At 44.2% G+C, this 27,962-nt stretch overlaps 1 protein-coding gene across 5 annotated transcripts in view; it reads left to right on the plus strand.

Moving 5' to 3' along the window:
- Positions 1 to 1,462: 1,462 nt before the first annotated feature.
- Positions 1,463 to 27,962, plus strand: part of RALGPS1 (Ral GEF with PH domain and SH3 binding motif 1) — a 765,778-nt gene continuing 739,278 nt past the window's right edge. For 3 of the 5 annotated variants that reach the window (XM_040324220.1, XM_040324222.1, XM_040324223.1), the window contains exon 1: positions 1,464 to 1,580. The gene's annotated coding sequence lies outside the window, so the exon portion shown is untranslated. Of the gene's footprint in view, positions 1,581 to 27,962 lie in introns of all 5 variants that reach the window. The other 2 variants (XM_040324221.1, XM_040324224.1) reach the window with 2 other exon arrangements.

Genomic DNA, 27,962 nt, shown 5'->3' on the forward strand with positions numbered 1-27,962 from the left:
TCTTTGGTGTCAGTGTGTTTTTTTACAATACTTTACACTTCCTTCGTGAAATGGTAGAGGTACAGTGTACCCCATTACCATTTCACACAGGGGGGGGGGGGTCAGGATCTGGGGGTCCCCTTTGTTAAAGGGGTCTTCCAGATTCTGATAAACCTCCCGCCCGCATACCCCCACAACCACCGGGCAAGGGTTGTGGGGATGAGACCCTTGTCCCCATCAACATGGGGACATCCTCCCCATATTGAGGGCATGTGGCCTGGTGCGGTTCAGGAGAGAGGGGGGGGGGGGGCCACACTCTGTCCCCCCCCCTCTTTTCTGCGGCCGGCCAGGTCAACGTGCTCGGATAACGGGTCTGGTTATGGATATTTAGGGGGAACCGCACGTCATTTTTGTTTTAAATTGACGGCGGTGTTCCCCTGAATATCCATACCAGACCTAAAGGGTCTGGTTATTGAATTTGCGGGGACCTCCATTCGGGTTCGCTCAACCCTAGTAATAAAAAATCGGGTACGATTTATCGGATAAAAACGCACAGTCATCCGATTTAGTACGATTTACATTGACCACAATATAAAAAAAAACGGACACGATTTTAATACGATTTCAAATCAGGACCAAAAATCGTGGTCAAACACGATTTTTGATGCGATTTTAAATCGTATCAAATCGGATGCACTTGGGGACCTAAATTAATGAATGGCAGTGAATGGATCCGTTTTGCCATACAGATTTGTACGATTTTAAAGCTAAAATCGTGAGTAAAAAAAGTATGACAAAATCGTGGTGTGAATGCACCCTTACACTTTTTGTAGCTGCTGACTTTTAATAAACTAAAAAAAAAGGCTGGAACTCCCCTTTAAGTGCCTTCAGCTTGTTCAATTAAGCTTTGAGAATAAAACCTCGAAGCTGATTGGTTTCTATGCAGAGCTGCATCAGATGTTGCACTCTCAGGCTTTAATAAATCAACCCCTTTGTCCAAATTCTGTTCACACTGTATAAATGTCCATGTTGTAGTAAGAATTGTAACCTGCTCTGTATATTGTTCACATTATACCCCCTCTCCTCTCACATTATGTACCTCTCCATGTCCTAGTGACATATCCATGTTCTGGTCAGGAACACACCCCCCTCATATTCTGGTCACATAGCATCCCTTTCCATGTTCTGGTGACATTGTATCTTCCTCTTCTTGTATCCCCTCATGTCATGGTCAGGGGCACAGCCCACCACCCCCCATATTCTGGTCACATTGTACCCCCCCTCCCTCCGTGTTCTGGTCACACTATCCCTGTCATTGTCTGTGTTGCACAGCAGCCCCTCCTATCACCGCACTGAGCGGGAACGAGCACCTGCGCACTTCTCCAGACACTGCTATCTGCATAATCCCGCCTCCCGCTTGGCTGTCTGGCTGCTGATTTGCCGCGCCCGAATGTAGCTGGAAGCCGATTGGGCTGTCTCCCTATCGCTCTGCGCTGCACCTGACGCTTCCTGAAGTCCGGGCTGTGTAATGTGTGGGATGTGCCATGTTCAGCCTGGAGAAATAAATGTCTGCTGGAGCCAGGAGCCGGGGCCCCGGGGAGGTGAGTGCCAGGGGCCCTTTTGTTGTCGCTGTACCCAATTCTGCCTGCCATCACTGTGTCTTTATCCAGCGCTGACACTGCCTTCTCCCTGTGTAAGCTCAGCACTGCATCACTGTGCCTGCTTCTCCATAGACCTACTGAGGGCTCTCTGTGTCCCCGAGCCCAGCCTCCACCTCCATACACAACACTGCACTCCACTCCGTATACCATGTACCATGTATACCCAATACTGGTCAATATATATATATATATACACACACACACACACCCCATGTATACTGACCCAATACTGAGCAATATATATATAATGTGTATATACACACACCATTGTATACTGACCCAAAGCAATATATATATATACACACACACCATGTATACTGACCCAATACTGAGCAATATACACACACACACACACACACACACACATACCCCCCCATTGTATACTGAGCACTATATATATATATATATATATATATATATATATATATATATATATATATATATCTCTCATGTTTACAGCCCTAATACTGAGCACTGTGTATTCCATGTATACCCCAATACTCATCACTAGGTATACCATGTATACCCCAATACTGATCATTGTGTATACCATATATACCCCAGTTCTGGTCACTGTGTACACCCCAATACTTGTCACTATGTATACCATGAATACTGATCACTGTTTATACCCCAATACTGATCACTATGTATAGAATGTGTACTGCAAATGTGTCATATCATGGCCAACACTGCCAATGGAACCATAAATCCCGATGTCACACATACTACAATCTGTACATTACATCTATACTAAAATCTGTACAATGATGTCATGCATGCCCAACCTTATACATATTCTATATATCCTGATATGTCATCCAGCCCTGCAAATATTCCATACATCATTCTATAATTGTCCAACCTCTCATATACCCTTTTCTGTATATCCTAGTATAGTATCCAATCCTGCCAAGATTTCAATCACAATGGTGTCCTATATCTGTAAAAAAAAAATCTGTATATCCTAGTATCCCACATTCCCCAATATTGCAGATATTTTATATATCCCATTATAATACATACCGAATCCTTCAAATATTCTATATGTCCTGTTATCACACATACCCAATACTGTCAGTGTCCCATACATCCTGTGCTTTACACCCCAACACTACCAATATTTTTTACATCCCTGTGTCATACTTTGTGCTGCCAATATTTTATACATCCTGTTATCATACGTACCCAATACTGCCTGTTTTCTATACATTCTGATTAACCTCCCTGGCGGTATGATTATTTCAGAAAAAAGGTGCTGAAAGCGGTACCATTATTTGCAAGGAAATTTGGCGTTTTATACTGTAGGCCTGTAATTCTTAGAAATAACTCATTTAAATCTGACCAAACAAGAGTCTAGTAGACATCCCGGGTATGATTTTTTTTTTTTTAAAAACAAAATTATAAATTATAATATAAATAATTATAACAAATAATAATATAATTATAATAAAAATTATTCAATAATGTAATCAACTCAAAATCACTGAAATTTGCTCAGTTGCAGAATTGTCGCTGTCATTACTTTTATTTTTTTTATGACAAATTTCCCCACAAATCGCTATCGCACAATTCTGCAAGTGATTATAATTTATTATCGCTGTTTTCTAGCTTCTCTAAAACCGTTTTTGACATAAAGGGACACTTTTGGGTGCTATGGACAATATACAGTTTGCAGGGAGAAAGAACAGTTTTTATTATATAAAAGAACATGTAGGACACTGGGCAGACCACTAGGGACAAGGGGGGGGTGTATTTTTTACATACAGTACTGTAATCTATAAGATTACAGTATACTGTATGTATTGTGTTTGTTTACCTTTTTGAATTTGGCGCCGTTCTCCGCTCCCGTGCGTCGTAACGTCGCAGGGAATGGAGATCGGCGGCACAGGAGGACACTGTGTGAATCGAGCGAGGTCCCGCTCGCTCACACAGCGCGGTGGCATCGCTAGATCCAGGGACAAGGTAAGTAAACACTGCCTGTGGATTCAGTGAGGCGAGCCTGAGTCTGACTTCTCGTTTAAGTATTGCGGAGCGCTTCCTTGTGCGCATTTGTGGGTGAGGCAGAGTGTCTTGAATGTGATCCGATCCTTTACGGCTAGCCAGTGGAGGGACCTCAAGACCGGGTGATAGATTCACACGTTTTTTTACCTGTTGCCAGTCTGGCTGCCATGTTCTGGATGACTTATAGACGCAAAATCTGGTATTTGGGTAGTCCTAAGTAGAGGGAGTTTGAGTAGTCGAGTCGGGAATTGATGATTGTACCAACCACTACTGCTTTATCCTCTTCCGGGATGAAGGGGATGAGTCTACGTGGCATGCAGAGAAAGTAGTGAGAACCGCTGACTAATGCTCCTATTTGTGCGTCCATAGTCATGTCTGAGTCAAAGATGACTCAGAGACTTTTGACTTTGTTGGTTGGGTTGATGGTTTGTCCCAGAATGGTGGGTCCTAGATGTGGTCCTAGAATTTGATTTCCAATTTGCGTGAAGGATAAGGAGTTCTGTTTTCGATCCATTGAGTTTGAGTAAGCTTTCAGTCATCCAATTATCCAATTATCGATCAGTGTGAGGCATTTTCCTAGTTCCTGATATTGGTGTTTTTTTTTTTGGTGATTCGAAAGTAAAGTTATTCTGTACATCCTGGTATCGTACATGCCCAATAATGCCAATATTCTATACATCCTGGTATCATACTCAATAATGACAATATTCTATACATCCTGGTATTATATATACCCAATAATGACAATATTCTATACATCGTGGTGTCATGCATATCCAATACTGCCAATATTCTATACATATTGGTATTGTACATACCCAATAATGGCAGTTATCTATACATCTTGGTATACATACATACTCAATAATGCAAATATTCTATACATCCTGGTATCATACATACCCAATACTGCCAATATTCTATACAGCCTGGTTTTATGCATACCCAATAATGCCAATATTCTATACATCTTGATATCATACATACCCAATAATCTATATATACCCAATAATGACAATATTCTATACATGCTGGTATCATGCATATCCAATACTGCCAATATTCTATACATATTGGTATTGTACATACCCAATAATGCCAGTTATCTATACATCTTGGTATACGTAGACAATAATGCAAATATTCTATACATCCTGGTATCATACAAACCCAATACTGCCAATATTCTATACAGCCTGGTATTATGCATACCCAATAATGCCAATATTCTATACATTTTGATATTGTACATACCCAATAATCTATACAGCCTGGTATTAAATACCCAATAATGACAATATTCTGTACATGCTGGTATCATGCATATCCAATACTGCCAATATTTTATACATATTGGTATCATACATACCCAATAATGCCAATATTCTATATACCCTGGCATCATACATACCCAATAATGCCAATATTCTATACAGCCTAGTAGTCCACATACCCAATAATGCCAATATTCTATACATCCTGGTGTCATACATACCCAACAATGCCAATATTCTATACATCTTGGTGTCATACATGTCCAAAAAACACCAATATTGTATACATCCTGGTATCATATATATACCCAATACTGCCAATATTCTATACAGCCTGGTATCGTACATACCCAATACTGCCAATATTCTGTACATCCTGGTATCATACATACCCAATACTGCCAATATTCTATACATTCTGGTATTGTACATGCCCAATAATGCCAATATTCTATACATCTTGATATCATATATACATAATAATGCCAATATTCTATAAAGCCTGGTATCATACATACCCAATACTGCCAACATTCTGTACATTTTGCTATCATACATATCCAATAATGGCAATGTTCTATACAGCCTGGCATCATACATACCCAATACTGCCAATATTCTATACATCTTGGTGTCATACATGTCCAAAAAACACCAATATTGTATACATCCTGGTATCGTATATACCCAATACTGCCAATATTCTCTACATCCTGGTATCATACATATCCAATAAGGACAATATTCTATACATCTTGGTATCATCCATACCAAATACAATATTCTATACATCCTTGGTATCATACATACCCAATAATTCCAATATGCTATACGTACCCGATGCAGCCTATAGTCTATACATTCTGGTATCATACATGCCCCATATGAGGGCGATGTCTATATGCATGGGGATGCACAAGTGTTCCATGCATCCCATTGCAGGCAGTTTCATTCATGACACTGATGTGTCTATTCATATGTCAACTTGGGAGCAACTGCTGTATATGTGCAGCTATTGCGTCCCAATTATCATCAAAGGGATTACCTGAACAAGGATGCATAAAACACCTGTGCATCCCCATGCATGTAAACAGGACCCTCACATGGGGCACGCATTGATATGCCCTATATGAACAAGGCCTTACCATATTTGCCGGCGTATAAGGCACCTGGACATATAAGACGACCCCCTAATTTAAAAATGTAAATGTTGGTTTTGTGGCGTACTCGCTGTGTAAGACGACCCCCTTCCGACCAGTCTGTCAGCCTGCTGGATGGTTCTCACAGTATACATACAGTATACTGCGCTGAACCAATCACGGCGAGCAATGCATTCTATTAATGAATACAAAGCCTGCTCGGATTGGCAGAGGCTGTAACATCATCCGGCAGTGCCTCTGACTCTCAAAGCCAACCCCGAGCAAGCTACTCTATGTAGCCTGCTCTGATTGGCAGAGGTTGTTCCTCCAATTCGAGCAGGCTCTGTATTCATTAATAGAATATATCACTCACTGGGATTGGCTCAGCTGTGTTTACTTTTATGTATGCAGTATTACCGCACATTCAGCGAGCATCCGGAGGGCTGACATCAGCAGGCGGCTGGCTTGTAATATGACCCCCAATTTATACCCGACGTATAAGAGGACTCCCTCTTTTTGGAAGTTTTTTTTTACTGTAAAAGGTTTTCTTATACGCCAGAAAATACGGTAATTGGTGTTTATCTAGTTAGAAACATTGCTGTTTTCAGCTGTTTCGTAAAGGGATCTGACACAAAGATGCTTGTGTGAGAAGCCTCAGGTAGAAGCTGACATTCTATGGCTTTCGGGGTGCATGCAAATTCTGGGGTGCTAAAGCCTAACCTATGGAGTAAGGGCCCTTTCACACGGGGCGGATCAGTAATGATCCGCCTCCGTGTGTCCGTAAGCTCAGCGGGGATCGCTCCGTATATCCCCGCTGAGCTGGTGGCTGACAGGGCGGTCTCCGCACACTGTGCAGGGACCGCCCTGTCTTTTCTCCGCACTCCCCTATGGGGGGATCAGATGAACATGGACCGTGTGTCTGTGTTCATCCGATCCGCAGACGGAAGAAAAAATAGGACATTCTTCCGTCTGCAAAATCGGTTCTTTGCGGAGACGGGTGATTACGGGTCCGCTGGCACCCGCAACCACATAGGGACCAATGTATGTCCCTTTTTCATCCGCAAACGGATGGATGAAAAAGCGGACATACGATCCGAACTAGATGATGCTTGGGGCTAATTCACACATTGTGCGGTGACAGATGTTACTGCATTGTAAAACCCCTGCTACCACAGGGACACCAATTATTTCATGTGTGTCCCATTCACACTGCAACACAGCCTGGAGCTTCTCTAGCGCGTACTGTGATCAAAACGTCCCGTGTACATGGAGCCTAAAACATCCGCTTTGCTGTGTTTACATGCCACGTTTGCGTTTATAAGGATTTAAAAAAAAACACGGGTTACCGTGTTTGGCGTCTGAACCCAATTTTTTTTGCTTTCAAAGAAACGCTGTTAAAGATCACTAAACAAAAATTTTTTTTGGGCTAAATAGCTTCCTTTACCTTATAGCAGTCTTGATTTCATGTCCTCATTGTCCGTTTTTGCTTTGAAGCAGCTGTAATCCTTTGCTGAAATCCTCACTTCCTGGTTCTCTGGCTCCATAGTAAATTTCTCATGGGAGCTTCTCACTGTGGTCTAAGCTGTGTGTCTAAAACTCCTCAGAACCAATCAGATTCATTTTAAAAACAAAACACTGCCCTGGATTTGTTTGTTTTTGTTCTGTGTGTCTCTTTACTTCACATAAACATGAAATCGGTTTAAAAGCGAAAGTGAAACTAGAGGCACATTATATGATCGAATTTAATCTATTTTTCATCATTTTTAAAAGGAATCAGTTAACTTTTATGTCTCTATACCCTGTAGTGTAAACAGTCATTTCAGCAAAAAAGTTTTCCTTTAGTGACCCTTTAAACCCAACTCCCTAAAAATGGCAATAAACGGGACTGTGTACAATACATGGTCACATAGGATAACATTGAATGAGTTCAGAGGCAGTTGAAAAAAGCGGCCAACTGCCTCTGAACATATTGTTTAGCAGCGTCCTGTGTACATGGGACTTAAGACTGAATGGCACCACAGCACACTTATAGTGGTTTTACCCCTTTTACACTGGCAGCGTCTGGGGGTTATTGCTAAAGTGCTGCTAGTTTTTGCGGTAAAAATTTTAAAAAGTCCCATTTTGCGTGGCTTTCAAAGCACTGCCTATTCGTTGAAGTAGGCAGGGTGTTTTGGAAGCACTATTTACATCGATTTCAAACAGCCCCAAAGATGCTGCATGCAGGACTTTTTGTAACGTCCCGTATGTGCACAGTCCCAGTGTGAAAAGATGCACTGCCATGAATGGGAGGTGCTTTTCAGAGGCTATTTCTAGAGCTAAAGCGCCTGAAATCCGCCTCCGTGTGAAAGTATCCTTAAGTTAGCTGGGAAAGTTAAATCTTATATTTTGATGGTAATAATAAGAAATTAGGAGGTGGCATTGAACTGTGTGTGTGTGTGTGCACTTGAAGGAGTCTTGTTTTCCAGAGCTCATCATATAGTCCCAGGTGAAATGATTTGCTTGCTGACTTAAAGTGGAAGTAAACCCTTCAATTTGATAGTTACAAAAACAGTTAACATTCCCGGAATGCCGGAAATGCTAGCTGTCACAATTGTTTGTGCTCTCAACCAAACTGCCAAACCATCCAATGGCTGGTTTCATAAAAGGTCACATGTACAGCATCATGGCAGTTGCAGATTAAACAGAGGTCAAAATGGCCGCTTCCTTGGCTGAAAACGATAGGAGGGTTTACTTCCACTTTAACTGTGACTAATGAGTGCAGCTGTGCTGGTGCCTGGGAAACATGTCCTGGTTGAGTTCCTTGACCCTCTGACGACAGTGATCAAGGTTGGGGTTTAACAGGGTAGGCAGTCTGGGGATTTTTTTACCGAATGTCAATTTGATGTGGGTTTCGGCTGCATTTCGGTCATTTTTACTGCTTGTCTGAACAAGGCCCAATTGTTTACATCATGAGAGCAAAGTGCTGAAAAAATTCTACAGTACATTGAGAAAATACCTGTGTGTTTTCATCCACTACTTCTGATACTTAAAGGGGAGCTCTATGTAAAAATAAGAGTTTTGGTTGCTGGCATACACGCACAATTTTCATTTCCCCTCACATGCTGTCACCTCGAGGCCAAAGACCTGGGAAATTTTAACTTTTAAAAAAAAAAAAACTATGAAGGCTAGGGTTACAATGGTGACTACAATTTATTTTTTTGTTTTATTAAGAGATTTTGGTCCAATGCTCAAACTGTGTGCGACTGATCATTACTAAATGCTACTATGTGCTGCTTGTGTAGTTTACACCACAGGGTACATTTGTTGGATTGATCACTATTCTAAGGCTTTATGCACACTATTACTATCTATTGATACGCCGGCATAATTTCAAAATTCCCGCGTCGTATCTTTGTTTTGAATCCAAAAAAACAAGATACGACGGCATCGCGGCTTGATCCGACAGGCGTACGTCTTCGTACACCTTCGGATCTTCGATGCAATTTTTCGGCGGGCGCTAGGTGGCGTTTCTGTCGAAATCCGTGTTGAGTATGCAAATTAGCTATTTAGGGCGATCCACGAACATACGTCGGCCCGGCGCATTTTTTTCCGTTGTTTGCGTTCGGCTTTTTCCAGCGTATAGTTAAAGCTGCTGTTCTGAAGGCGTACTCAATGTTAAGTATGGCCGTTCTTCCCGCGTACAATTTTGAATTTTTTGCGTAAGTCGTTCGCGAATAGGAATTTGCGTAGAATGACGTCACCGTCGTAAGCATTGGCTGGTTCCAGTTTAATTTCAAGCATGCGCACTGGGATACCCCCAGGGACGGCGCATGCACAGTTTAAAAAAAAATTTCGTTTACGCTGGGTCACGACGTATTAACATAAAACACGCCCCCATCACTTCCATTTGAATTCTGCGCCCTTACGCCGCAAGAGATACGCTACGCCGCCGTAACTTACGGTGCGGATTCGTTGTGGATTCTAACAAAATAAAAGTAAGTTACAGCGGCGTAGCATATCTTAGATACGCTGCGCCCGGCGCAGATGTATGTGGATCTGGCCCTGGGTGTTTAGCCCCAGTGCATGAGGCTCTGGCATTTAGCTGCACCTGTAGGACACATACGCACCATTCAGCTCTGCTGCTGGCAACTTATTAAACCCTGAGGGCAGCTGGATGGTGAACTTAGTGCTATTTCCATTTAGGACAGTATGCACCCAGGGATAAATGCCCAGAACTGCTTGTATTCTGGGCATTTGTTTCGGGGCACATACTGCCCTAAATATACATGCCACTAGGTACACCACCCAGCTGTAATTGCTGTCAGATTCTTGGAGTTTGACAGGCTGTTGGTAGTGAGGATGGACGGGGTACCGTACCTGTGTCCTCCAGCTGCAACTAAAGGCAGGAGCTTCATACACCAGGGCAAAATACCCAGTGTGCATAAGGCCTCAGGCTCACTTATACATTTATGGTTCATTGGGGTGTATTAAGGCATTCCATTCAGTATGAATAAATTGCTAACGGGCTTCAACGGACAAATGATTGTACGGGCAAAATACGTGGTACTTACGTTGCGGTGTGCTTCGTGTGTGTTGACAGCTAGTGTACAATGCATTGGGGTGTCATGAACAATGAATACAGCTGCATATAGAGCTCAGCGTGTACACGCTTTGTTCAATGCATAGGTGTGACTGTGCCTTTAAAGATTAATCAGTAGTGATTTATGATGAGCTGCTAAAACTGTCCTGTGTAGCGTCAGCCTAATAAAGTGACTGCCAGCAAGTAGTTAAATATCTCAGCAGCAAGAGATTAAAATCACTTATGTAGCTTAGTTCTTCTAGAGCCAGGTGGTGGGATCTGATTTCCCCAGTGGATTACCCTAATGCAGAATAAATAATTGGGGGTCCATCTGTAAGAGGGTGAGACCTACCTTGTGTCTTTGTGGGAGGAAGAAAGACACAAACTGCTGCCAAAGAAATCTCTCCATCCAGGGGATGCCGAACGATGGCATGTGATTCTGTCCTTGGAGTGCAGTTTTGGGTGGAGATAGTTTTGTAGTCCTTCACTTAATAAAGCATATGAAGTTCTATATATCTGGAGGTGAAAATCACAAACGCCATCGATTTTATAGTTTAGCATATGATCCTTTCTGTTTTATATTTGGCAGCTGATTACATGCACTTGTCTTTTTTACTTGTACACGTGGTGACACCTGAAGCTTTTCTGCTTATTAACTTATTAACGCTATCTGCGGTGACCTGCATTTAACTGAATAAATGCAGGTCACCTCCAGGGTGCATAAAAAACAAAAAAACAATTGTTTTCTATGTGCCTTATTCACACCACAATGCTGGTGTGATGCGCTGTGCGGTTTGGAAAAATAGCATGCATGAATGTGAACAAACCAGACAGCACCACCTGTGACCGTGCTGCAGTGCAAAGCACCACATTGCTGAGCAGTGACATGAATGAAAAGTCATTATGTGACATGTAAAATAAAAGTAAGCACTGTGGTGTACTGAAATGCACATCACATTACTCCCTCCTGCGGCTGACACTAGCCTACATGGTAAAATGCTGCGTGTGAACCTGCCTCGGTTGTGTTGACATCTGTTGTACTGTTTGAGGCTTTTGCCCACTGCAGGGTGAATGCACTGAAAGTTTTTCTCTAGGGCAGGGGGCCTAAGCTTTGAGGCCCCGTACACACGACAGAGAAACTCGACGTGCTTGGCACGTCGAGTTCCTCGTCTCGTTTTGGGATGAAGCCGCCGAAGAGCTCGGCGGGCCGCCTTCTCCTATAGAACAACGCGGCCAACGAGAAAATAGAGAACATGTTCTCTATTTTCTCGTCGAGCTCCTCGGCGGCTCCATCGAGCCAAAACTGTACAGACGACAGAGATTCTCGGCAGAATCCGGGTTTTGACCGAGTTTCTCGGCGAATTCTGCCGAGAATCTCTGTCGTGTGTACGAGGCCTGAGCCTCCAAGGGGCTGCACATAATATTCAGTGTAGGGATGAGCCCAGGCAGGTCCAGACACAAACCTGAACCCTCCTATGCTATTCCGCCAGGAAGCTATGAAAGTAGACAGCCAATCATAAGCATTGGATGCATGCCCTACTCCCACAGCTGCAGGAGCCACCTGTGATTGCCTGTCTGCTTTGACAACTTCCTGGCAAGATAGCTCAGATGGGTGTTTGAATACACCTGAGCTCATGCCTGATTCAGGCTGGGTTCACACTAGAGATCGCAGCGGCTTACAGCAGGAGTCAGGTGCGTCCCCATTCACCTTTCCAGGTCAGATTGCATCCCAAATTATGAGCTGAATTCGGCCCTCAAACAGACCAAGACGCACAAGACTCCTGTGCAATTTGCACCAGACCGCTCCGGAGATGTGTGAACCAGCTCCATAGAAAGCCGGTCACAACCTCCTGCTATGCGAATTGGATGCGCGGAAATCCCGCATCCAATTTGCAATAGTGTGAACCCAGCCTAAAGCCTCATACACTCGATCAGATTTTCAGGCGACCTTTCGTCCATTTTTTTTTTTGCACGCTAGTCTCATGTTGAAAGGGAAGAGGTTGCTCGCCATACAAAAATACTCGTATGACAGAATTCAACTTTAGAAGTGACGTAATGTGTTGAATGAATAGTTGTGTATGCATTCTTTTGTTTTTTTTGACTGTACTAATTAACCACTTCCCGACGGCCGTACGACTATTGACGGCCGCGGGGTGGTTCTACTTCTCTGAGCCGCCGTCAATTGACGGCAGCTCATTTCCGCGTTCCCCGCGCGCACTCCCGAGCGCGCAGCGGGGAACTTCTGTTCTGCCTGTGTCCCTTGGACACAGCCAATGACAGATCGCGGTAAATAGCCAATCACAGCGGCTATTTACAGCGCGATCTGTGCGGCCAATGAGGGATGATCTCAAATGTAAACATATGAGATCATCTCTCATTGCCGACTCTCCCTCCTCACACAGACAGCGCCTGTGAGGAGAGAGAGATACTGTGAGTGATAAAAACGTTACAAATTGTTAGAAATCACTGCCCAGTGTCCAATCAGTCCCACATCAGTGCCACCAGTGCTACCAGTGCCACCAGTGCTACCAGTGTCACCTGTGCCATCTGTGCCCACCTGTGCCATCTGTGCCCACCCGTGCCACCAGTGCTACCAGTGTCACCAGTGCCCATCTGTGCCCACCTGTGCCCACCTGTGCCACCAGTGCCCACCTGTGATCACTGCCGCCTCAGTGCACATCAGTGCATATCAGTGCCCACCTGTACCACCAGTGCCACCTGTGCCCACCTATGATCATTGGCCACCTGTGATCAGTGCCGCCTCAGCGCACATCAGTGCGTATCAGTGCCACCAGTACCACCTGTACCACCTGTGTCACCAGTGCCCACCTGTGATCAGTGCCCACCTGTCGCCTCAGTGCCCACCTGCCACCTCAGTGCACATCAGTGCGTATCAGTGCCCACCAGTGCCACCTGTACCACCAGTGCCCACCAGTACCCACCTGTGATCAGTGCCCACCTGTCGCCAGCAACAATGTCAAAACACCTCTTCTCCGCCCAGCAGGCATGTGCAATTATTGCCGCAACTGACGAGAGCAACGGGGAGCTCTCTTCTTCCGATTCCCAGCTGGATTCCGATTCGGACATAGTCTATGAACCAGTCTACTCCAGTGGAACAGCGACAGGCTCAGAGGGGGAAGATGGTCAGCCCGCCAAAAGAAGGCGCTCTGGTGGGGAGGCAGTGGCATCCACCAGCACCGTCATGCCATCCACCAGCACCGTCATGCCATCCCCAAATACAGAAGTGCCATCCACCAGCACCGAAGTGCAATCCACAAATACAGAAGTGCCATCCACCAGCACCGACGTGCAATCCACAAATACTGAAGTGCCATCCACCAGTACCGCAGTACCTCGGCAACAAAGGCCAAGGACCCATGCAAGCCTTCCCTATGCCCTTCATTACCCCCTGTGGCTTCCTTCAAATTCCGGAGAAGCCAACATTCCCCCTTTTACTGCCCAGCCAGGAGTCCAGGTGGACACAGAAAATTTTTCCCCAATTAATTTTTTAAATTTATTTTTAACTGAGGAACTGCTTTCTAGCATTGTGGCCCAGTGCAACTTATATGCCCAACAGTTTATCACCAACAATCCCACATCATCCTATGCCCGTCCCTTCCATTGGAGAGACCTAACAGTGGAGGAGTTCAGGATTTTTTTAGGCCTCACCTTTTGTATGGGACTCAACCCAAAAAATGAGAAGCATTCCTTTTGGTCCAAACGCCCCATTTATCATATGCCCATCTTTTCGGCAACAATGCCCAGAACCCGATATTTCATGATTATGCGGTTCCTCCACTTCAACGATAACACCCAGTGCCTTCCCCGAAACCACCCAAATTTTGACAGGCTTTTCAAAATTTGCCCCTTATTAAATTATTTTTCTGAATTATTCCCCCAAATATATACCCCGGAACAACACATTTGTGTAGACGAGTCCCTAGTAAAATTTTGTGGCCGACTTAAAATCAAACAGTTTATACCCAGCAAAAGAGCCCGCTATGGGGTGAAGATTTACAAGCTATGTGAACGAGCCACAGGGTACTTGTATTCCTTCTTGGTCTATGAAGGGAAGGACACCCAGCTGAATCCCCCCGATTGCCCAGACTACTTGGGAACAAGTGGAAAAGTGGTTTGGCAACTTATCACCCCCCTCCTGGATAAAGGATACCACCTGTACGTGGATAACTTTTATACGTCTCTTCCCCTGTTCCACAGCCTTCATCGGAAGCAGACCCCGGCTTGTGGCACGGCAAGAAAGAACAGGAAAGGCTTTCCTCAAAGCCTTGTGAATAAGAAGCTGAGGAAAGGGGAATCGGCGAGTCTGCGCAACAAGGAGGTTCTTGCAGTGAAGTGGAGGGACAGAAGAGACGTATACATGTTGTCGTCCATCCACAACGATTCCTTTGTAGAAACCCGCAGAAGGCGTGGCACCACCGTCCAAAAGCCAACATGTATCCGGGACTACAATTCATTCATGGGGGGGGGTCGATTTTAATGACCAAATGTTGGAGCCATACCTTGCCGCAAGACGCACGTACCATTGGTACAAGAAAGTAGCTATTTATTTTTTTCAATTGGCCGTCTACAATTCCTATATCATTTATCGTAAGTCCACCCAAAACCCCCTACCCTTCCTTGGCTACCAGGAGGAAATCACCACTTCCCTGATATTCCCGAACGACCTGCCCCAAAACATTCGATCAGATGTTCTAAGTAGACTCTGCGAACGACATTTCCCAGATAAGGTCCCTCCCACAGCATCAGGCGGACGAGCTCAAAAAAGATGCAAGGTGTGTTCCAGTGAAGGAGCTAGACGAGACACAGCTTACTATTTTGCTGAGTGTCCTTCCCAACCCGGCCTCTGTATAACTGAGTGTTTTCGACGTTACCAAACTAAATTATTAATCCTCTGTTCCTGCCTTTACTCACCTATACACCCCTTATGCCACTGCCTGCCCTGTAACTGACCCCGGCTTGTTTTTCGACCACGATTCTGCCTAACGATTTTGTAATACCTCTGCCCGTTTTTCTGGATGAAGAAAACATTTTTTTGCTTTCTCATCTTAGATTAGGGTCTGGTTGCCCGGAGGCTTCAAAGAGATTTGGGTGGGAGAAGCCTCTACCCCTGTCCCCATTCTGTCCTGAACGAGGCCCTACTTCTGCCTGCTGCCTGTAGGACCTATGCCATCATGCCTTTGCCTGTTGCATGAACTGACCACCTGCACTAACCCTGACGGGACAGTATCCCTGCCTGGACGTTGCTGACCAAGTCCCTGCCTGCTGCCTGGACCAGTGCTATCCTGCTGTAGAACTGCGCTACTATTACCACAGGTAATCTTTTGTTTTTTACACTTTGCTCAGCATAAAGTATAGAGGTAGACCGATATATCGGTCGGCCGATATATCGGCCGATATTTGGCTGTTTTTGTGAAATCGGCATCGGCCGATTTTTGTGAAAGAATCGGCCAATTAGCAGGTAAAGTGTCCGGCCCGCATGGCCGCCTGCCCTGCAGTACTGACCCCACTCCCATGTATCCGATTCCTCCATCTGCACGGCCACCACAGAAGGGACATAGATTTCACTGGCATCGCGCCCCGCCCCCTCCCTCGGCTTGCTGTATTAGGGACAGGGAGAAACAAACAATCATTGGCTTACAACTGCCGCCTGACTAATGTAACTCCCCCCAGCAGGAATGTCTTCCTTCCCTGCTGAGGCGGAGCCTGCTGGCATTACACCAAGTTCTAAACAATGATTGGCTGATCAGCTCATCAGCATGCACCTAGCCTATTAGGTGCATGCAGATAGAATTGGATTATGATACCAGCATGTATGGAGGGTAAGTTGCCCAAATTATGTGCTACTGTGCCCCCCCTGCAGAATTTATTAAAACTCCTTTTAAAAGGGAAACCTGGCAGAGGCTGGCATTGAGAAAATGGATGAGGATGAATTTGGGTGGAAATTAGATACATTGTGGAGATCCTTCTAAGGCTGGGTTCACACTACGATTTTCCCGTCCGTCAGCCGCATACGATTTCAGTATTGAAAACGTACGGGCCCGTACGGGAAAACGCATACATAGACAATGCATTGCAAATCGTATGCACTCAGATGCATCCGGGTGCGTACGATTTGCTGGCAAAACGTTTTTTAACAGTACGCAAAACCGTGTTTAACCACGGTTTTGCGGCCGTTTTTGAAACCGTATGGCAAACGCATACGTTTTTTTTTTAACATTAAAGTCAATGGAAAACGGTTCCATACGTTTACGTCCGTTTCAGCCGCATACGTTTTTTCATATAAATCGTATGCGGCTGACGGACGGGAAAATCGTAGTGTGAACCCAGCCTAACAATGTAACTCTCATCCCCACACATAGTCATCCTCATCCATCTTCACAATGCAACACAATCATCTTCATCCCCACCCAGCACCATCCACCCCACTCCAACGCATCCCCTGCACCATCCATCCCTTTCCACAACACATCCCCACCCACGCCCAGCACCATCCATCCCTCTCCACAACGCATCACCACAATGCATCCCCACCTATGCCCAGCACCATCCATCCCACTCCACAATGCATCCCCACCCACCCCTCTCCACAATGCATCCCCACCCACGCCCAGCACCATCCATCCCTCTCCACAACACATCCCCACCCACGCCCAGCACCATCCATCCCTCTCCACAACGCATTCCCACCCACCCCTCTCCACAATGCATCACCGCAACGCATCCCCACCCACGCCCAGCACCATCCATCCCACTCCACAATGCATCCCCACCCACCCCTCTCCACAACGCATCCCCACCCACGCCCAGCACCATCCACCCCTCTCCACAACACATGGCTGTGGAGGAGGCGGGTACACAGAGAGGTGGCTGTAGAGGAGTGGGGTACAGAGAGGTGGCTGTAGAGGAGTGGGGTACAGAGAGGTGGCTGTAGAGGAGTGGGGTACAGAGAGGTGGCTGTAGAGGAGTGGGGTACAGAGAGGTGGCTGTAGAGGAGTGGGGTACAGAGAGGTGGCTGTAGAGGAGTGGGGTACAGAGAGGTGGCTGTAGAGGAGTGGGGTACAGAGAGGTGGCTGTAGAGGAGTGGGTACAGAGAGGTAGCTGTAGAGGAGTGGGTACAGAGAGGTAGCTTTACAACCACCTCTCTGTACCCCCCTCCTCCACAACCACCTCTCTGTACCCCCCTCCTCCACAACCACCTCTCTGTACCCCCCTCCTTAAAATGACTAAGATTGTATTTTTTTTCTTTTTTAATAATTATGAGGTGGCACTGATGGACTGCACTGGTGGGCACTAATGAGGTGGCACTGATGGACACTAATGGGCTAAACTGGTAGGCACTGATGAGGGGTGCACTGACAGGCTGAACACTAATGAGGTGGCACTGATGGACACTGATAGGCTACACTGGTGAGCTGCATTGGTGGGCACTGATGGACACCGATAGGCTGCACTCCACCTCTCCACCCTAAACAATAACCTCCTCCCCAACCTAGATTTTCTGAGATAAAAAAAAAAAAAACGGCCGCAAATATCGGCCATCGGCCGCCCCAATTTTGAAATATTGGCATCGGTATCGGCCAGAGAAAAACCCATATCGGTCGACCTCTAATAAAGTATTTTGGGGTGTAATTCTTGGTATGTGCATGCTATGTGTCTCTGGAACACCTGACGGTGTTCCTTGCATGTTGGATCTCTGTATGTGGTCAGGCTGTGTAGAAGTCTCACACATGTGGTATCGTTGTACTCAGGAGGAGTAGCAGAATTTATTTTGGGGTGTAATTTTTGCTATCTAAATTGTATGTGTTGGAAATATCTTATAAATGGACAGCTTTGTGTAAAAAAAATGCGTTTTAATTTTTTTTCCACATATTCCAAAAACTGCTGGAAAAAATAAACCGTTCAAAAGACTCATTATGCCTCATAGATTATACGTTGGGGTGTTAGCTTTCCAAAATGGGGTCATTTTGTGGATAATTCCATTGTCCTGGTGTTCCAGGGCCTTCAAAAGTGTAATAGGTAGTCAACTAGTTAGATGTGCAATTTATGCTCCTAAAACCCCCGATGGCGCCCCCTGCATTTTGGGCCTCTGTATGTGGCCAGGCAGTGAAAAAGCCTCACACATGGGGTATCGTTTTACTCAGGAGGAGTAGCAGAATGTATTTTGGGGTGTCATTTGTGGTATGCACATGCCATGTGAGAGAAATAAGCTATTACAATGACAATTTTGAGAAATTTTTTAAATGAAAAATAAAAATCTTAATATTTCCTATTCTGGGAAAAAATTACAACTTCAAATAACTCACCATGCCTCTTACTAAATACCTTGGAATGTCTACTTTCCAAAAAGGGGTTATTTGGGGGGCATTTGTACTTTCCTGGCTTGTTAGGGTCTCAAGAAATGAGATAGGCCTTCAGTACATCAGGTCTGATCAGATGTGACAATTTTTTATGATTTGCACTATAGCTTGTAGACTCTAAAACTTTCACACAGACCAAATAATTTCCAAAAAATGTGGGTTATTTTTATCAGACATGTAGCAGTATAAATTGTGGCCAAAATTTATGAAGAAAAATTAATAATTTGCAAAATTTTATCACAGAAACTAAGAAAAAAATCATTTTTTTTCAAAATTTTCGGTCTTTTTTCATTAATAGCGCAAAAAATAAAAACCCAGAGCTGATCAAATACCACCAAAAGAAAGCTCTGTTTGTATGAAAAAAATTACAAAAAAATCATTTGGGTACAGTGTTGCATGACTGAGTAATTCTCATTCAAAGTGTGAGAGCGCTGAAAGCTGAAAATTGGTCTGGTTAGGAGGGGTGTGGTTAAACGAAAATCGGATGTTCAAATCTGACAAAAATATTATAGCACATCCAGCTTTTTTCGTACAAAAAATCTGAATTGGCTGTCGAAAGCACCATACTAAACTAAATTTTACTTACCGTATTTTTCGGTGTATAAGACGACTTTTTGGATGCAAAAAAATGCATCCAAAGTCGGGGGTCGTCTTATACGCCGGGTACGGTCTCTGCCATCACTCACTTTTTTCCTGAATAGGCGGTGCGGTGACAGTCTCCGTGCGGCGAGCGTCAATGATTTAAAAGACGCTCCTTCTTCTCAGCGTGTTCTGTGATAGGTGGAACACAAATCTTCCCAGCAGCGCCTCTGTTCTGTGTTCCTCCTATCACAGATGCCTTCTCATCCTCGGACGAGATGAGAAGACATCCCTGATAGGCGGAACACAGAACAGAGGCGCTGCTGGGAAGATTTGTGTTCCGCCTAACACAGGACAGTCTGAGGAGAAGGCGCGTCTTTTAAATCATTGATGCGCGCAGCACGGAGACTGTCACCGCACCGCCTGAAAATAAAGTGAGTGATGGCACTGGGGGGCAAGCTCAGGCACAGAGAGGGGGCAAGCTCAGGCACAGAGAGGGGGCAAGCTCAGGCACAGTCGGGGCATGTAATGGCACAGTGAGGAATGTAATGTAATGGCACAGTGAGATTTGATAAAGCCTGTTTCTGTCAGCGGTTCTGGCTCCCCCTCAGCTTCCAGAAAGACTAGTAAGAAGGGGGTAGTCTTATACAGTGAGTATATCCCAAAACCAACATTTTTCCTGGAAAATTAGGGGGTCGTCTTATACGCCCAGTTGTCTTATACGCCGGAAAATACGGTACTGATTTTCGTATCGTGTACGGGGCTTAAAGGATCACTAAAGGAATTTTTTTTTTTAGCTAAATAGCTTCCTTTACCTTACTGCAGTACTGGTTTCATGTCCTCATTGTTCGTTTTTGCTTTGAAGTAGCTGTAATTCTGCTGTGATCTCCACACTTCCTGCTTGTCTGGCTCCTTATGAAAAAACTCATGCAAGCTTCTCACTGTGGTCCATGATCAAGAAGGTGTGATTACTGTGTGTCTAAAACTCCTCAGAACCAATCAGATTCATTTTAAAAACAAAACACTGCCCTGGATTTGTTTGTTTTTGTTCTGTGGGTCTCTTTACTTCACATAAACATGAAACCAGTTTAAAACCAAAAGTGAAACTAGAGGCACATTATATGATAGAATTTAATCAATTTTTAATCATTTTTATAAGGAATCGGTTAACTTTTATGTCTCTATACCCTGTAAACAGTCATTTCAGCAAAAAAATAATTTTCCTTTAGTGACCCTTTAAAGGGACACAGAGTGCAGGGAGGGGTTCAGTAGTAAGTGACACAAAGGTTCAGGAATAATTTCAACAAAGTTCCCAGAAGCTCAACAGTAATTCCACAGACTGTCACCTGATTGTGGTTTTCTCAATCACAGTAATATCCCTTCTTTTTGAGATTGGTAGTGGCAACCAAGCGAGTCATCTTCCTCCAGCTGGTGGATGGGGTTAGCGGGCCTGTGATTGGCTTTAGCAGTGGCCTATGACAGTAATCCTCTTGGAAACCGGAATCTCCCCCCCTAGCAGAACTGCACCCAATCTCTTCCCCATCACAAAAGCCGACGATCACCGCTACAGCAAAGTTAGAGAACCAAACAATGTTTCCCATCTTTTACAATGTGTGGGAGCACAGTGCCTCTCCCTCAGGGTGGGGAATTCTGAGATTGAAACGCATTAGTGTTTCACTGACGCTTCCCTGTACTGCTCTGCTGATAGGGAGGGAGTTGAGTGCCAGCAAAAGAGGCTTTGAGTACCGCTTGCAGCACCCGTCCTGGGGGTTGCTTACCCCTGTAATAGAGCAACACAAAGTGTCACATAATTGTAAAGTGGAAGATAAATGTTTTTCGACATTTATTAAAAAAAAAAAAAAAAAATCTGAAAAGTGTGGCGTGCATTTGTATTCAGCCCCCTTTACTCTGATCCCCCTAACTAAAATCTAGTCCACCTGTGTGTAAATACAGCTGTTCCGTGAATTCCTCAGGGGTTTGTTAGAGAACCTTAGTGAACAAACAGCATCACGAAGGACAAAGAACACACCAGATAGGTCAGGGATAAAGTTGTTAAGTTTAAAGCAGGGTTAGGTTAAAAAAAAAAAAAAATTGCAAGCTTTGAACATCTCACGGAGCACAGTTCAATCCATCATCGGAAAATGGAAGAGTATGGCACAAATGCACACCTACCAAGACATGGACGTCCACCTAAACTAACAGGCCGGGCAAGGAGAGCATTAAACACTTCCAGACCGCCGCATGTATATGTACGTCGGCAGAATGGCACGTACAGGCACATTGGCGTACTTGTACGTCCCTGCCTAGACGTGGGTCGGAGGTCCGATCGGGACCCCCCCCCCGCTACATGCGGCGGTCGGATTCCCGCGGGGAGCGATCCGGGACGACGGCGCGGCTATTTGTTTATAGCCGCCCCGTCGCGATCGCTCCCTGGAGCTGAAGAACGGGGAGAGCCGTATGTAAACACGGCTTCCCCGTGCGTCACTGTGGCGGCTGCATCGATCGAGTGATCCCTTTTATAGGGAGACTCGATCGATGACGTCAGTCCTACAGCCACACCCCCCTACAGTTGTAAACGCACTAGGTGAACCCTAACTCCTACAGCGCCCCCTGTGGTTAACTCCCAAACTGCAACTGTCATTTTCACAATTAACAATGCAATTTAAATGCATTTTTTGCTGTGAAAATGACAATGGTCCCAAAAATGTGTCAAAATTGTCCAAAGTGTCCGCCATAATGTCTCAGTCACGAAAAAAATCACTGATCGCCGCCATTAGTAGTAAAAAAAAAAAGAATAAATTAAAACTATCCCCTATTTTTGTAAACGCTATAAATTTTGCGCAAACCAATCGATAAACGCTTATTGCGATTTTTTTTTTTTTTTTTTACCAAAAATAGGTAGAAGAATACGTATCGGCCTAAACTGAGGGAAAAAAAACATTTTTATATATGTTTTTGGGGGATATTTATTATAGCAAAAAGTAAAAAATATTGCATTTTTTTCAAAATTGTCGCTCTCTTTTTGTTTAAAGCGCAAAAAATTAAAAACCGCAGAGGTGATCAAATACCACCAAAAGAAAGCTCCATTTGTGGGGAAAAAAGGACGCCAATTTTGTTTGGGAGCCACGTCGCACGACCGCGCAATTGTCTGTTAAATCGACGCAGTGCCGAATTGTAGAAACCCCTTGGGTCATTTAGCAGCATATTGGTCCGGTCCTTAAGTGGTTAAGCAGAGAATCAGCCAAGAGGCCCATGGTAACTCTGGAGGCGCTGTAGAGAGCCACAGCTCAGGTGGGAGAATCTGTCCACAGGACAACTATTTAAGGGGTTGTAAAGGTTCATGTTTTTTCACCCTAATGCATCCTATGCATTAAGGAGAAAAACATCTTTGCGATCACTGGCCACCCAGCCCCCCCCCATTTTAGTTTTACTTACTCGAGCCCTGGAATGTCCCGCCTCGCAAACACGTTCTTCCTTTGCTCGGTCTTCTCGGCTCTTCATTGGATAGATTGATAGCAGCGCAGCCATTGGCTCTCGCTGCTGTCAATCATCTCCAATGACGCGAGGGCCGGGGGCGGGCCGCGTCCTGTAGTCAGCAGCTATGGATGCCGAATACAGGACTTAGGAGTGAGCCTGCAAGGTAACTCCCTTGGGAGAGCACCTCCCTGAGGGGATTATCAGAAGCGGGGAGGAGCCGAGACAGCCACCGAGGAACTTCAGAAGACGAGGATCGGGGCTACTCTGTGCAAAACGAGCTGCACAGTAGAGGCAAGTATGACATGTTTATGTAAAAAAAAAAAAAAAATATTCAAACCTTTAGTGTCACTTTAAGCTTCATACACACGATCGGATTTCCCTCAGACAAAGCTGTGGAATTTTGTCCGAAGGGAGTTGGCTGTGAACTTGTATTGCATACAGATGGCAAAGAATTGTTGGCCAACATACACAAAACGATGTGTTTTTTCAGCTCTTTAGCGCCACCCTTTGGGCAACTTCTGCTAATGTTGTCTTATGGTTAGCATTGGTTCGGAGCATGCGTGTTTGTACTTTGGATTTTTTTTCCAACGGACTTGTGTACACACGATCGTATAATCCGAAGTCACACATTTGTTGTGGGAAAATTTTAAAGCATGCTATCCCACATTTGTTGGAAATTCCGTTCTAAATTGACCGATGGAGCATACAAACAGTCGGCTTATCCGACAACATCCTGCCATCACACAATTCCCTGTCTGTGTGTACGGGGCTTTAGTCGTGCACTCCACAAATCTGGCCTTTATGGAAAAGAGGCAAGAATAAATCCATTGATGAAAGAAAGTCATAAGAAGTCCTGTTTGCAGGTTGCAAGAAGTCATGTAGGGGACACAGCATGTGGAAGAAGGTGCTCTGGTCAGATGAGACCAAAATGTTACTTTTTGGCCTAAAATCAAAACACTATGGGGCTATTTACGAAAAGGCAAATCCACTTTGCACTACAAGAGCAAAGTGCACTGAAAAAGCACTTGGAAGTGCAGTCGCTGTAGATCCAAGGGGGACATGCAAGGAAAATAAATAAATAAAAAACAGCATTTTAGCTTGCACATGATTGGATGATAAAATCAGCAGAGCTTCCCCTCCTTTCAGATTTACCCCTCGGATTTACAGCAACTGCACTTCCAAGTGCACTTTCAGTGCAATTCCAAGTGCACTTGTAGTGCAAAGTGGATTTGCCTTTCCTAAATAACCCCCATAGTGTGATGAAAAACGTACACTGCACATCACCCTGAACACACCATCCCCACCATGAAACATGATGGTGGCAGCATCATGTTGTGGGGATGCTTTTCTTCACCAGGGACAGGGAAGCTTGCTGCAGCGGCACTTTGCCGGCAATTCAGCAGCACTGCCCATTCGTTGATTTCCATGGGCAGGGGCACTTTAGAAGCGGTGTATTCACTGCTCCTAAAGCACTACAAAGAAACTGCTGGCAGGACTTTTTTTTTGTCATCGTGCCAGCGCAGTGCCCCAGTGTGAAAGCAGTCTGGCTTTCACACTGGGATTGCAGCAGAGGCTTTTTACAGGCGCAATTTTTAGCACTAAAGCGCCTGAAAAAGCCTCCAGTGTGAAAGGTGTCATAATGGGAAAATGGATGAAGCCAAATACAGGGCTATATTAGAAGAAAACCTGTCTACAAAAAGACTTGAGACTGGGGCGGAGGTTCACCTACCAGCAGGAGAACGGCCCTAAACATTTTTTATTTTAGATCAATTTGATTTTCATTAAATTTGACTAAAATGCTTTTGGAGCAAAAGTCTACCTAAAAGATAGTTTTATATTTAAGATACATTAACAATTTAGTTTATCCAGCATGAAATTGAGCTTAAATACGTAGCATGAGGCTGTATAGTCTGCAATATTAAAATTGTTGGTAATATCGTTCAATGAGTCAGCTCTGCAAGCTGAGACAACATGCACTGCATTGATGTATTCACACAATGTCACAGTAACCTTGAGATGAACTAAAGTTCAGGAATATTCCTTTATCCTATTGTTTTGCAAATCTATGTACACTACAAACTGTATCATTTGAATTGGTTTTGATATTGCTGTTTTACTAACCTGACAGCTAATTATTCTAAATAGGAAACCTTCATTTTGTTTGCAAAATGTAAAGATTTTAACTGCCAGCAAGAATAAGTGCTTACTTTTAAAGAGCACCTGTCATGTCCGATCCATCATGGCAGTGCCTGTTAGCGGGCATTCACTCACCTGCTGCAACCATGTCCCTCAGCTTGTTGTGTCACTGCTGCATCACCAGCCGGTGCATTAAAGTGAATGGGACTGTCGGTGAGTCAACAGCGGGTCAGAGGAGGACCTGCTGCAGGACAGAGATGACCGTTGCTCTTAAAGTATGATTTAAACCGAGTTGATTTGAGCCCTGGTTCACACTGGGTACGATTTGGAACGATTTGAGATGCGATTTGACATGTCAAATCGCATCTCAAATCGGCGGCAATTGTCGGCAATGGCACTGTCCTAATCAGTGCGACGCCGCATCTGCGATTTCAAAAAGTAGTTCCTGTACTACTTTTTGCGATTTCGGGCCGCGATTTACATTAAATTGCGGCCGAAATCGCGGCAAAATCGCGGCCGCGAAATCGCGGTAAAATCGCGCATTTTACTGCGATTTTGAATTCGCAGCAGTGTGAACCTAGGCTAAATCAAGCCTTTTTACTAGTGATTTCTTTGTTTAAAGATATTTCTATTAGGTTTAAGACAAACCAACAAACAGAAAAACATACAAAAAAAAACCCCCCACCAGACAACCTGGTCATAAACATTAGGTAATACACTCAAAGATAGAAAAATAAACTGTCATCAGTGCAAAATATAAAGTAGGCACAGTGGTAAAAGGATCAGGTATAATACCTGGATATAGCAAATGCAAAGGTCCAGACATTCGAGATCCGTAAGGCACGGCCCATCAATGGTCAAGCAAGAGTAGTACAATCAGTGCAGGTTTACTAGTGATTTCAATCAAATCCATCCTGGCCAGAGCTACCATGGAATGGTTTAGACTTTAGATCAAAGCATATTAATGTGTTAGCAGTGCCCTGTCAAAGTCCAAACCTAAATTCAATTGAAAATCTGTGGCAAGACTTGAAAATTGCTGTTCAGACACCCTCCATCCATCTGACAGAACTTGAGCTATTTTGTAAAGAATGGGGAAAAATGTCTCTCTCTAGATGTGTAAAGCTGGTAGAGACATCCCCAAAATGACTTGCAGCTGTACAAATGCACACCACACTTTTCACATGTTTATTTGTAAAAAAATTGGAAAACCATTTATCATTTTTCTTCCACTTTACAATTATGTGGCACTTTGTGTTGGTCTATCACATAAAATCCCAATAAAATACATTTACATTTTTGGTTGTAACATGAAAAAATGTGGAACATTTCAAGGTGTTTGAATACTTTTTCAAGGCACTGTGTGTATGTGTAATAGAAATCTATGCTTCTGCATTAAAAAGCCTCCTCTAGAATGTTTCCTTCCAAATGATTGACAAGCAATTGAATTATACAGATAACGGTTCATTGGAAGGTAGCGGCCAGTAGATTATGGAAGCAGCAAGCTCAGACAGCCCGCGTCCTTCTGCCAAGGACATTTGTACTGTCGTATGAGAATAGTCTCGTCAGTAGGGCAAATGTTAGTGATACCTGCAGACTCTTCAATTTGGTCATGAAATATGCATGGATAAAGACTGTTCTAGACCGTGTGCAGACTAAATAGATTTTCTAATATGATTTATAAATTTGATTTGTCTTTTGACTCCTGGACTGCATGAGGGTGGGGTGCTGCTCACTCACAAAAAGTGCTGAAATGGCAGTTCTGTCTGGCTCTTCGCATGTAGAATCTTTTCTTGTAAGATATTTTCATGCCATGTCGTCAAACGCACCGTAAAAATGTAATCGTGTAAGGGAAAGATTTATTCTTGCTGTACAATTCCACTGTCTGCTATGGAGATCATTATGGGCAATCACTGATTGTCCAGTCACCGTGGACACTGGTCCAGTGAAGAGAGATGGCACTATGGATGAGAGATCTCTACCATAAGATGTGTTAGTTTGCTCCTAAGAATTGGTGGCCCCCAAAAAATTGGGAAAATACACATTAGTTCTGCAACCTCCAGGTACATGTTGGTGTCCCTTCGTGGCTCTCTGAGTATATGCAGTGGTCAGGAGGAGCAGAAATTCACTATCATGTATAGGGCTGCAACGAAGATCATTATTCATAATCGATTAGTTGGCCAATTTATCGTTTCGATTAATAGGGTTAATGACCTTAAAAAAAAAAAAGTCTGTAGTAATATTTAGTTAATATGTAAAGTAAAAAAAAAAAAAAGACAATTTATTCTTAAGTATCTATATGCATATAAATAACCAACTATATGGTTAGGGAGCAAAATCTATAATCAGTTGTGCTCATAAGGTTACATACCCTGGCAAAATTTATGATTTCTTGGCCATTTTTCAGAGAATATAAATAACAAAAACTTTTTTCACTCATGGTTGGTTAGTGTTTGGCTGAAGTCATTTATTATTAGTGAACTGTGGCCTTGTGTTTTGGGCCTCCCCAGGTAGTACCGACAGACACACCCCCTCCCCAGGTAGTACCGACAGACACACCCCCTCCCCAGGTAGTACCGACAGACACACCCCCTCCCCAGGTAGTACCGACAGACCACCCCCCCCCCCCCAGGTAGTACCGAGCACATGGCATTTCTCAGTAATGTCACAGGATTCTAAATAATTGATCTCAGTCTAAGTTCATATACCAGTACAAGCGGAGGAATATTTTTATTTTATTTCAGGTACTTGTGTAGTGCTATCAATTTACACAGTGCTTT

The sequence above is a fragment of the Rana temporaria genome, chromosome 9, assembly GCF_905171775.1.
Source record: "Rana temporaria chromosome 9, aRanTem1.1, whole genome shotgun sequence".
NCBI classification, from domain to species: Eukaryota; Metazoa; Chordata; class Amphibia; order Anura; family Ranidae; genus Rana; species Rana temporaria.